Raw genomic sequence first — 13,177 nt, forward strand, 5'->3', positions numbered from 1 at the left:
CGACACCACACCCCGACACACAGACCACGACACCACACCCCGACACCCCGACCCCGACACGACACCCTGACCCCGAAACAGCACCCCGACACCGACATGACACCCCGACCTCCTAAACCTCCCGAAAAGGTGCTCTTTGGCCTTCCAGAGGCCGACGGGGTTATATATTTGTGAATTATTAGTTAGGTCATATATTTTTTGATTTTGTTATGAAAAACATCATATATAATTGTGTTGATCGGGTAGATTTAAATGTGCAGTTGTTTCATCGCTGCGAGGTTTGGTGTTCGACGACCTCGCCGTGCGTTTGACGAGCTCTGCCCCTTCGTTAGTGGGTGAGCACAAATGACATGTCCTTCTCCCCCATTAATTATTTGCACAAATGACATGAAATTTGGTAGCTAGCTATATATGTGTCTTGAATCATCAGTATGCGTAACCAATATATGTCTCCCATTTGAAAGTGTCATAGTTGTAAATATGCATGCATTTGCATATTTATAACCTTGATTCTTTTGAATTGTCCAACGCTATCCATGGACAGCCCGAGTATGTGTAGATTGGGTTCGTTTTCCCATATGCTTTGCTCTGGATCCGACGCATAAATTTCGTCAGTGCCTCCCCTGTTGTTCTCCGGGTACACATCCTCTCTGTTTATTGCAAAGACGTGTATCAGGAGAACAGCGGGGAGGTGCTGCCGAAATTTTGCGTCGGATCCGGAGCATAGCTTGGGAGCCCAATCTACACATACTCGGGTGGGATTATGACCTATCATTACCTATTAGAGTGTAGGTTGCATGGACGTAATAAAATTGACAAAGTAGATAAACTGATGAATATATACATGGTGAATTATATATATAATTGTTGTGTGTCCAGTAGCTCTGAAAGTCAAGATGAGTGATCGTGCGTGGATGTATACCGGTCACACTGGTCAGAACAAATGGAGCGCTGAATGGTTCACAAAAACCAAGGGGTTTGTGCAAGCCGCATTTGCAAATGGCCAGAGGAAAACTTGGTGCCCCTGTTTCCGATGCGGCAATTGGGAAAAGAGGACAGAGGCTGAAATGGGTAAACACCTACAGAAGAATGGTTTTACGCCCGATTATATGGTGTGGACATTTCATGGTGAGTCTGCCCAACATGACCGAGCTGAGGTGGATCATCGTCGCACCGACGAGCATGGTACCGGGATGGAAAACATGGTGCAAGACTATGATGATGCTAGGGATTCGGACGAGGAGATGGAGGAATCTGCAAAGGCCTTCAATGAAATGTTGGAGTCTTCAAAACGTCCGCTCCACGAGCACACTGAGCTTTGTCAGTTGGATGCCATCTCACAAGTAATGGCTTTGAAGGCTCAGTTCAACTTGGGCAGAGAATGCTATGACGCAATTATGACAGTATTTGGACGCTTTCTACCCAAAGGCCATGTAATGCCTGCAAACCTGTACTAGTCGGACAAAATCCTCCATGCACTGAAGATGCCCAATGAGAAGATACATGCCTGTGAGAAAGGATGTGCCTTATTTAGGCTTGACTATGCAGACTTGAACTATTGTCCCATTTGCAAGTGTTCTAGGTATATTATGGTAGACAATGGCATGGGTGAGAAGACACAAACCAAAATCCCTGTTAGTGTTCTTCGGTATATGCCAATCGTACCAAGACTTCAACGTCTTTTCATGGTCGAAGAGACGGCCAGACAGATGACATGGCACAAAACAGGCAAAAGAACCGAACTAGATGCAGATGGTAATCTGATGATGGTACACACATCGGATGGTGTTGCGTGGAAAAAGTTTGATGAATTACATGCTGACAAAGCGGCAGATCCGAGGCATCCTCGAGTCGGCATCAGCACCGATGGGTTCAGTGTGTTTGGTATGACGGCAGCCCAATACAGTTGTTGGCCCGTATTTGTCTTTCCACTCAATCTCCCCCCTGGACAGATTGTGCAAAGAAAGAACATTTTCCTGACATTGATAATTCCAGGGCCCAACTATCCGGGGAAAAAATATGAATGTGTACATGCAGCCGCTTAAGGATGAATTGCAAGAAGCCTGGGATAATGGGTTCAAGACATACGACGCCTATAGCAAATGAAACTTCATAATGCGTGTCTGGTACATGTACTCGATGCATGACTTGCCGGCGTATGCGCTATTCATTGGCTGGTGTGTGCATGGAAGGTTCCCGTGCCCCACTTGCAAGGGAGCTCTTGAGTTTCGTTGGCTTCAGGCCGGTCGCAAGTTTTCTTGCTTCGACATGCATAGACAGTTCCTGGATCCTCGCCATAAGTTCAGGAAAGACAAGAAGAACTTCATCAGAGGTAGATTTGTAAAAAACTCTGCACCACCTGCGTTGACAGGCCAACAGACCCTGGATCAGTTAAACGCTCTCAAGCCAGATCCAGAGCATCCAGGGTACTTCAAGGGGTATAATTCTGAGCACGCCTGGACTCACAAAACATGCTTATGGGATCTGCCTTACTTCAAAGACCTCCTTTGCCCACACAACATCCACGTGATGCACACTGAGAAGAATATCGCCGAGGCACTTTTTGGTACATTGTTCGGCATAGATGGAAAGTCAAAGGATAATACTAAGGCTAGAGTCGATCTGGAGGCGCTATGTGATAGGCCGTTACAAAACATGAAAGAATCGGAAGGAAAGCAGAACCGGATGAAGCCAAAGGCATGGTTCAATCTTGGAAGGCCAGCTATGAGGGAAATTATCTTGTGGGTGAAAATGCAGTTGATGTTCCCCGATGGGTATGCAGCGAATCTAAAGAGGGGAGCGAGTCTTGATAAATTGAAGATATTTGGTCTCAAGAGTCATGATTGGCACATATGGATTGAGCGGGTAATGCCGGTGATGTTGCGTGGCTTCATCCCTGAGGATGAATGGCTAGTACTGGCAGAACTCAGCTATTTCTTCCGTGTTCTTTGTGCGAAAGAACTATCGCCTGGCGTGCTAGAAGAAATGGAAGAGTTGGCGCCAGAGTTGATCTGCAAGTTAGAGAAGATCTTTCCACCGGGCTTCTTTAATCCAATGCAGCATTTGATTTTGCATCTCCCGACCGAGGCAAGATTGGGGGGGCCCGTGCAAAATCGTTGGTGCTACCCAACTGAGAGGATGCAGAAGACGCTTTGAGAAAAATGTAAAAATAAACGTAGAATTGAAGCGTCTATGGCTGAGGCATTCATCACTGAGGAGGCGGCAAACTTCATGACAGCACACTACGAAACCAAAAATCGTCATTTGCATAATCCGAAGCCTCGGTACAATGCTGGCGAGCCTAAAAAGGGTGGATCCAACCTCAGCGTATTCAAAGGCAATCTCACACCAGCCAGTGTTTCAAATCCAATATCTATGGATAATGAAGAATGGCGGACCATTTCGTTGTATATCTTCAACAACCTGATAGAAGTGCGGCCGTACATCGAGTAAGTTCTCGGTACATTGTTTCGCAACTTCTATTTCCTTTGAACTGCTCTTATTCCTAGATATTTCATACAGTTGATACGTCGCCCTATTCTCGTATGGAGCGGTGATCCAAAAGGATTCCGTCGAAGAGTATGAGCTTCTCGCAAAGCAAGGAGGCGGCTATCCCGGTTTCATCTCTTGGTTCAAACAAACGGTAAATTCTATTAGACAATTTCATTTCATTCGCTAATTTGTGCGTAAGGCAACAATCCTTTCATATTAAACTTGTAGGCTAATTCAGAGTCTATGGACGCCGAATTGAGACAAGTCGCTAATGGTTTTGACTATAAGGTCCGTTCATTTGACAAATACAACATCAACGGGTATCGTTTTCGTACCTATGGCAAAGAGCTATCTATGGCCGACCGAAAGTCTACAAATTGTTGTGTATCTACTATCGGCGAAGGAGGTACCGAGTATTATGGGAGAGTTGAAGCAATTTATGAACTTCTATTCTATGGTGAAAACCCATCGAATGTCGTAGTCTTCAAATGTTATTGGTTTCAGCCGAAGGAGACTAGAAGGACTCATGAACATATAGGGATAGTTGAAATCAACCAAAGCACCCATTTAGATGTTCCTAATGTTTATATTATGGATCAACAGGCGACCCAAGTATTCTATCTACCCTGGGTCTGCCAAACTAATCCAAATCTGAAAGGTTGGGATGTCGTTTATGAAGTGCCGCCACGTGCTAGACTATCTCCCCCAAAGGAAGAGGATTATGAACCTCACATTAACCCAGACACATATGAAGGAGAATTATTCCAAGAGACACGTCTTTCCAAAAAGCGTTTCAAGAACCGGTATACTTCACCCCAAAACATTGAAGTAGACAGCGACAGTGAATCCCACATCACCCCAGAGGAGGAACAAGAAGAGCCGGAACAAGAAGAGGTTACTGCTGCGGACGACCTCTCAATGCTTGACCGATTACGTAAAGGTGGCCTTCCACATGTTGATGCCACTGAACCCTATGAGCCCGTCATTGATTATAGTGATGATGATGATTATGCATTTATTGATGATACTGATCGAGATTATTAGTAGTGTCAGGTATTCAATTTTTTTATGTTGTACTTGATGATGATACACTTAAGTGATATACATATTATTATTCATGTCGGTATTTTTTTTATGTTGTACTAATTTCGTTTACTCTTTGTCATGGCAGGTGTTGAAAGATGGAAGGGGAGCCGACTGAGGCCAAGGACAAACGTGCCCAAATTGAAGGTGTGCCACACCATCAAGATAGCTCCAGCTTATATCAGTTCGGGCGGAATTGGGTAATGTGGTTTGCTTCATTATTAATGCAATTCATTCATCATGCTAGCTTGAGCCCTTTAATTACTAATTTACTTTGTTTCTCTCTTTCAGGCATGCTACAATAAGACGGATAAGGTGCCAGAGGGGTACGACCTATATGCCATGGCCCACACTGCCTCTTACAAGCAAGTCAAGGGGAAGGCGAGGAAAGGGGAGGAGTTTAACCCGAGCCAGATCCCCTACAATCCAGAGCAGGTGATGATATCTAGTGGCGGGAGGTCCCGTGGCTCCATAGCCATTGATCCAGAGATTGCTCCTGAGACCACGGTGAGTTTAATTTGAATGGACGTTACTTGCTAGTCTTAACATTTGAGTGTCATCATGCTAACGAAACATTGGAAATGATCTTTGGTGCAGCGTTACTCCACACAAGCATCACATGATCCTTCTCCAGCTACTGGCCTGAGCCAGCCCGCTCCCACACCTCCATGATCAAGGTAAGTTTCTCTAGTTTTTTGCTTAACAAATGCATAAAGACCTAGACTTAGCTTTATTTCATCCAATATGCTTACCTTAATGACCTAGAAGTAGCTTCTTTTCCTGCAAAATGACTTAATAAGCTTACTGACCTCCAAAACCAGCCATTTTACCTAAGTTAGCTCTAAAACGATCTATACTTAGCTTTGTTTCCTCCAAAATGACCTAAGTTAGTTATAATATGCTTAGTTAACTAGGTTTGCTCAATAATGACATGTACTTACCTTACTTATGTAAAAAAACGGCATAATTAGCTTAGTTAGCTCATAAACGATCCATTTTACCTACATTAGCTCTAAAATGATGCATTTTACCTAAGTTAGCTCATAAACGATCCATTTCACCTAAGTTACCTCACAAACGATGGCGTGCTTCTTCTTATAGTCTTCTTCTTCTAGTCACCTTTTCCTAACTTTCTTATTTGCCATTTTGCAGATTTCATTCACTTCTCGGAAGCTAGCTTGCTATGATGGAGTGCTTGTTTTTAATTTCATTCTCTTCTAGTATTCTTCTAGCTTGCTACGATGGAACTTGCTATCTTGATGAAACTTTGCATTGTAATATGTATGTGCAACTTTGCTATCTTGATGGAACTTGCTATGTATGAGTGGATGGAACTATATATGTATGTACGATGAAAATTATGTGCTGTTAAATAGCTCTGTGAAATATATCTATATATGTCATATATATTTGCTGTGAAAATTGTTGGATTTAAAAAAAACAGAAAAAGAGCCAATATGCAGGCTCTTTGCCGTCATCCACTGACGGCAAAGGTCTCTTTGCCATCAGCAGCGGACGGCAAAGAGGCCACGTGGCAGGCAACTGTGCTTCCTGGGAGGCTGACCTATTTGGTCAGTTTGCCAACAGTGGCTGACGGCAAAGAGAAAAAAACTTTGCCTACAGCGGCGGACGACAAAGGCCTTCCGATGTTTGCCGTCAGCGGCCGACGGCAAAGGCTTGCCGTTAACCACCTAACGGAGTAACAGCGCAATTATTGCCGTCAGTATTCTTTGCCGTTGGCAGCTGATGGCAAAGGATCCTTTGCCGTCAGCCGCCCGAAGCAGACGACAATGTAGCTCTTTGCCGTCCCGTACGTTGCCGTCCACTTTTACCGTCCGCGGCGGACGGCAAAGACCTTTGCCGTCCGCCATCCATGCCTTTGCCGTCCGCCGTGGCTGATGGCAAAGTAGTTGATTCCTATAGTGGCTCTTGTATGATTATTAGAATCTTAATTATCGAGGCAAACCTATGAGGTGGATAGGGCCTTCGGTTGGACAACTGATTCTTCATGCAGGACGCGTGTCGATCATGTTGTAATTGGACACATCCCTCACTTTGGTTCGTAACAAGCACGTCTCGATGGGTAACTTCCAGCGCACAAATTAATATCATGTTTGGTCCTAGCACAAATACATGGTTGTAAGCTTTAAGTGTTGGGAAACGTTGCATGGAAAACAAAAAATGTTTTACGCAGACACAATGATATATCCATGGAGATGCATAGCAATGAGGGCGAGAGTGTGTCTACGTACCCTCGTAGACCGTAAGCGGAAGCGTTTCACAACGCGGTTGATATAGTCAAACTTCTTCTCACGTCAACCGGTCAAGTACCGAACGCACGACACTCCGCATTCTGCACACGTTCAGCTCGGTGACGTCCCTCGCCTTCTTGATCCAGCAAGTTGTCGAGGTAGTAGATGAGTTTCGTCAACATGGTGATGATGATGGTGAAGTGATCCTCGCAGTGCTTCGCCTAAGCATTACGAAGATGTGACGGGGGGTGTAAACGGTGGAGGCGGGGCGCCGCACACGGCTAACAATTGATCTGATGTGTGCTAGGGCGCCCCCGCCATATATATATAGGTGGGAGGGAGAGGGGAGACAGCCAGGAGGCGCCCCAAGTAGGCCGAATCCTACTTGGGGTCCTCCCAAGTGGCGTGCCCCCTGCCTTATTTGTCGGAGGGGGAAGGAAAGAGGGGGAGGGGGAAACGAAGGGGGAATCCTATTCCCTTTCTTTCCTTTCCTCCTCCCTGTTTCCTTCTCCACCTTGGCCGGCCCATATGGGGGGCGCAAGGGCTGGTGCGTTTCCCGGAATCTCCCATTTGACGCGCTCTGCGTTAATTTGTCGGGGCGCCGCACAGGTATCGACCGAGGCGGGCCAGCCCATTTAAAAGACAAGCGTGTGTTGCATTGATCCTGGTTTTGGGAATGTTCTGGAAAGTTCCACCTAGTTTTCGCGGTATTGGGAACCTTCTAGAATGTTCCTGAACCGGATTTTTTTCTGTTTCTTTTTCGGTTTTCTTTTTTTCTAGGTTCTTTTTCTTTTCCATCATTTTTAGTTTTTCTTTTTTGTTTTCCTTTCCTTTTGCATCTCTATTCTTTTTTGTTTCACTTTTCATTTCTTTTAGCTCCTTCTTTATTTTATATTCATTTTCAAGTTCATTTTTCTTTTTCAACCAATTATCAGAAATTTAAAAATGTATCCATCTTGTACATATTTTAAAAATGTTCCTATTTTGAAAATTTGTTAAGAAATTCCAAAAGAATTAGGATTTCAAATATTTGTTTGCTTCTTATAAAAATGTTCCAAAACTTTCTATATAGAACTTGAAATTTTAAAATGTTCATGTTTTTAAAAAAATCAAAAAAATTTCCCACTTCAAAAATTTGTTCAGAAATTTAAAAAATGTTCATGTTTTTAAAATATATTTGCAAAGTCAAAAAATGTTTGGAAATTTCAATAAATGTTCCCACTTTCAAATTTTGTTCACAAATTGTAGAAATGTTCATGTTTTGAAAATATATTTGCAAATTCAAAAATTGCTCGGGAATTTCAATAAATGTTCCCACTTTCAAATTTTGCTCAAAATTTTAAAAATGTTAATGTTTTGAAAATGTTTGGAACCCACTTTCAAAATTTGTTCACAAAGCTAAAAAATATACATATTCCCAAACAATTTTTAAAAGTGTTCTCATTTTCAAATTTTGTGCACAAAGAACATTTGTCGCAAATTCAAAAAATGTTCCAGCTTTCGAAATTTGTATTTTTTTTCATGTTTTCAAATTTTGTTCGCAAATTAAAAAATGTTCATATTTTGGAAAATGTTTGCATCTTTTTAAAAATTGTTTGTAATTTCAAAGAATGTACAGTTTTTTAATTTCATTCCTTTTTCATTTCTTTTGAGAATCCCAAAAAATGACGCTTGTTCATAAAATGTTTGAGTTTTTAAGTTTTGTTCACAATATTGAAAATTCGCATTTCAAAATATATTTACCTTAAAAAAGGAAATTCACGTTCAAAATTTAAATAAAGCTTAAATCTGCCGCTGCTTATAGTTCATACTGAAGGGGCTGCCATTTGAGACGTAGATACGCTAGAGTTATAGTGGCTAGCGACCATGATCAGTACCAGGAGGGCGAATGTTCAGCTTTTGGTCGGTGTTGTCCGTTTCTTCATGTGTTGCGCTGTCTGCCTAGCACAACACATAGAAAACAAGAAGTCATGGGTTCGAATCACAGCGGTAGCACTCTCACATTTTGTCGTTTTCCCATTTTTCCACCTCGTGAACGTCAAATGGGCCGGCCCAGGCGAGCCGCCCCCTGTGTGAAGTGTCCACTCTTTGACGCAAAGAGCGTCACATAGGATCTCCCACGTTTCCCCTCTTGTCCCATAAGGCCCATATCTTTTGCCGGGGGTGCCCGGAACCCCTTCCGGTGACCCGATATGTACCCGGTACCCTCCGGTACATTTATGGTGTCCGAATACCATCGCCCTATATATCAATCTATACCTCTCGACCATTTCGAGACACCTCCTCATGTCCGAGATCTCATCCGGGACTCCGAACAACATTCGGTCACCAAATCACATAACTCATATAATACTATATCGTCATCGAACATTAAGCGTGCGGACCCTACGGATTCGAGAACTATGTAAACATGACCGAGACACCTCTCCGGTTAATAACCAATAGCGGAACCTGGATGCCCATATTATCTCCTACATATTGTACGAAGATCTTTATCGGTCGAACCGTTATGACAACATACGTAATTCCCTTTGTCCATCGGTATGTTACTTGCCCAAGATTCGATCACCGGTATCTTCATACCCAGTTCAATCTCATTACCGACAAGTCTTTTTACTCGTTCCGTAATACATCACCTCGTGACTAACTCCTTAGTCATTTGGTTGCAAGCTTATCATGTGTATTATCGAGAGGGCCCAGAGATACCTCTCCGATACTCGAAGTGACAAATCCTAATCTCGATCTATGTCAACTCAGCAAACACCTTCGGAGATACCTGTAGAGCATATTTATGATCATCCAACGTTGTGTCGTTTGATAGCACACAAGGTATTCCTCCGGTATCTGGGAGTTGCATAATCTCATAGCCGAAGAATATGTATTTGACGTGAAGAAAGCAATAGCAGTAAACTGAACGATCAATATGCTAAACTAACGAATGGGTCTTGTCCATCACATCATCTACTATATCTAAATAGCTAGCCCCCACTACCAATAATTCTCTGCCTTCTCCTTAAGCCACATCATCAAAATTAATTTGGCCATTGGATATACTAGCTGAGTCTATAATAGCCATTCGATATTACATGTTGAGAGCATCCACATTCAGAAGCATGCAAGCATGCAGTAACCGACGCTTGCATGTAGGAGACTTAAGTGTGTTTGAATTAATATATGTGCAGGTCTGCAGGATTGACTGGGAGCAAGAAACGCATGCAGGGAAGGCAACGATGGCCTGTGCTAGAAATGCAATGATTGACGGGAAGCAAGATACTCTAGCTTAGGATGGAAAGTGCTGTTAAATGAACCATTTCTTTTCCCCGCAAAAGAAATGAACCATTTCTTTTAAGATATAGTAATTCTGCCATTTATTTCTCCCTTTAATGTACGGGGTCTATGACACTTTGGTGTCTAATTCCTGTACAACAACGGACCCAGTGATGTGTCGTGTGGTTCTTTTGAAATATGGATGGTTCATGGTTGACGTGCATCATCGTACATGGATAGTACGAATAAGGTTGTCCAGATGGCAGTGTTCTTTAAGGTATTGAAATGCGGGTTTAGTGCATCTTTTATTTATTTTATACAAATTCCCGCAGCAACGCGCCTAATGTTGTGATCCCGTTATGATATGACAACACATGTCTATAGTTAGGAAACCTTAACCATCCTTGATCAACGAGCTAGTCTAGTAGAGGCTTACTAGGGACATGGTATTTGTTTATGTATTCACACATGTATTTAGGTTTCTGATCAATACAATTCTAGCATGAATAATAAACCTTTATCACGAATAATGAAATACTCCCTCCATTCCTAAATATAGGGTGTATAGTTTTTGGCACAGAAATTGAAGAACCGACGTGGAGGGAAATTTCACAAGTTTTGGGCGAGATTGCACATGACTAATTGACATGAGAAAATAGAGGAGCTTGCCCTTTATAAGGAAATGTAATCAAATCCCTTAAAAAATTATTCAAATGAGTGGTGAAACGCAATACACCTTATATTTTGGACTTTTTCTCAAAAATCTATACAACTTATATCAAGGAACGGAGGGAGTATAAAATAACAACTTTATTATTGCCTCTAGGGCATATTTCCTTCAGTCTCCCACTTGCACTAGAGTCAATAATCTAGTTCACATCGCCATGTGATTAACACCCATAGTTCACATCGCCATGTGACCAACACCCAAAGAGTTTACTAGAGTCAATAATCTAGTTCACGTCGCCATGTGATTAACACCCAAAGAGTACTAAGGTGTGATCATGTTTTGCTTGTGAGAGAAGTTTAGTCAACGGGTCTGTCATATTCAGATCCGTATGTATTTTACAAATTTCTATGTCTACAATATTCTGCATGGAGCTACTCTAGCTAATTGCTCCTGCTTTCAATATGTATCCAGATTGAGACTCATAGTCATACGGATTGGTGTCAAAGCTTGCATCGACGTAACCCTTTACGACGAACTCTTTATCACCTCCATAACCGAGAAACATTTCCTTAGTCCTAAGGATAATTCTGACCGATGTCTAGTGACCTACTCCTAGATCACCATTGTACCCCCTTTCCAAACTCATGGCAAGGCACACAATAGGTCTGGTACACAACATGCTATACTTTATAGAACCTATGGCTGAGGCATAGTGAATGACTTTCATTCTCTCTCTATTTTCTTGCCATGGTCGGGCTTTGAGGCTTTACTCAACTTTATACCTTACAACTCAGGCAAGAACTCCTTCTTTGATTGATCCATTTTGAACTCCTTCAAAATCATCGAAAGTCTTATCGAGTGTCTTGATCTATCTCTATAGATCTTGATGCCCAATATGTAAGTAGCTTCACCGAGGTCTTTCATTGAAACATTCTTATTCAAGTATCCTTTTATGTATGCCAAAATTCTATATCATTTCCAATCAACAATATGTCATCCACATATAATATTAGAAATGCTACAGAGCTCCCACTCACTTTCTTGTAAATATAGGCTTCACCGTAAGTCTGTATAAAACCATATGCTTTGGTCACCTCATCAAAGCATATATTCCAACTCCGAGATGCTTGCACCAGTTCATAGATGGATCACTGGAGCTTGCACACTTTGTTAACACCTTTAGGATCGACAAAACCTTCTGGTTGCATCATATACAACTCTTCTTTCATAAATCCATTAAGGAATGCAGTTTTGACATCCATTTGCCAAATTTCATAAAATGCTTCAATTGCTAACATGATTTGGACAGACTTAAGCATGCTACGGGTGAGAAAGTCTCATCATAGTCACCCCTTGAACTTGTCGAAAACCTTTTGCGACAAGTCGAGCTTTGTAGACAGTAACCTTGCCATCCTCATCAGTCTTCTTCTTGAAGATCCATTTATTCTCTATGGCTTGCCAATCATTGGGAAAGTCCACCAAAGTCCATACTTTGTTCTCATACATGGATCCTATTTTATATTTCATGTCCTCAAGCCATCTATCAGAATCTGGGCTCATCATAGCTTCTTCATAGTTCATAGGTTCGCTTTGGTCTAATAACATGACTTCCAAAACAGGATTACCATACCATTCTGATGTGGATCATGCTCTGGTTGACCTACGAGGTTCATTAGCAACTTGATCTAAAGTTTCATGATCATTATCATTTGCTTCCTGTCTAGTTGGTGTAGGCATCACGGGAACGGATTTCTCTGATGTGCTACTTTCCAATATGAGACAAGGTACGATTACTTCATCAAGTCTACTTTCCTCCCACTCACTTCTTTCGAGAGAAACTCCTTCTATATAAAGGACCCATTCTTAGCAACAAAGATCTTGCCTTCGGATCTGTGGTAGAAGGTGTACCCAGTTGTTTCCTTAGGATATCGTATGAAGACACACTTCTCCTATTTAGGTTCGAGCTTATCAGGCTAAAGCCTTTTGACATAAGCGTCGCATCCCCAGACTTTAAGAAACGACAGCTTAGGTTTCTTGCCAAACCACAGTTCATATGATGTCGTCTCAACAGATTTAGACGGTGCCCTATTTAATGTGAATGCAGCTGTCTCTAATGCATAACCCCAAAACGATAGTGGTAAATCGGTAAGAGACATCATAGAGCGCACCATATCTAAAAAAGTATGGTTACGATGTTCAAACACACCATTACGCTATGGTGTTTCAGGTGGCGTGAGTTGTGAAACTATTCCACATTGTTTTAAATGAAGGCCAAACTCGTAACTCAAATATTCGCCTCCATGATTAGATTGTAGAAACTTTATTTTCTTATTATGACGATTCTCCTCTTGACTCTGAAATTCTTTGAACTTTTAAAATGTGGACTTGTGTTTCATTAAGTAGATATACACAT

The sequence above is a fragment of the Triticum dicoccoides genome, chromosome 7B (assembly GCF_002162155.2).
Source record: "Triticum dicoccoides isolate Atlit2015 ecotype Zavitan chromosome 7B, WEW_v2.0, whole genome shotgun sequence".
NCBI lineage: Eukaryota > Viridiplantae > Streptophyta > Magnoliopsida > Poales > Poaceae > Triticum > Triticum dicoccoides.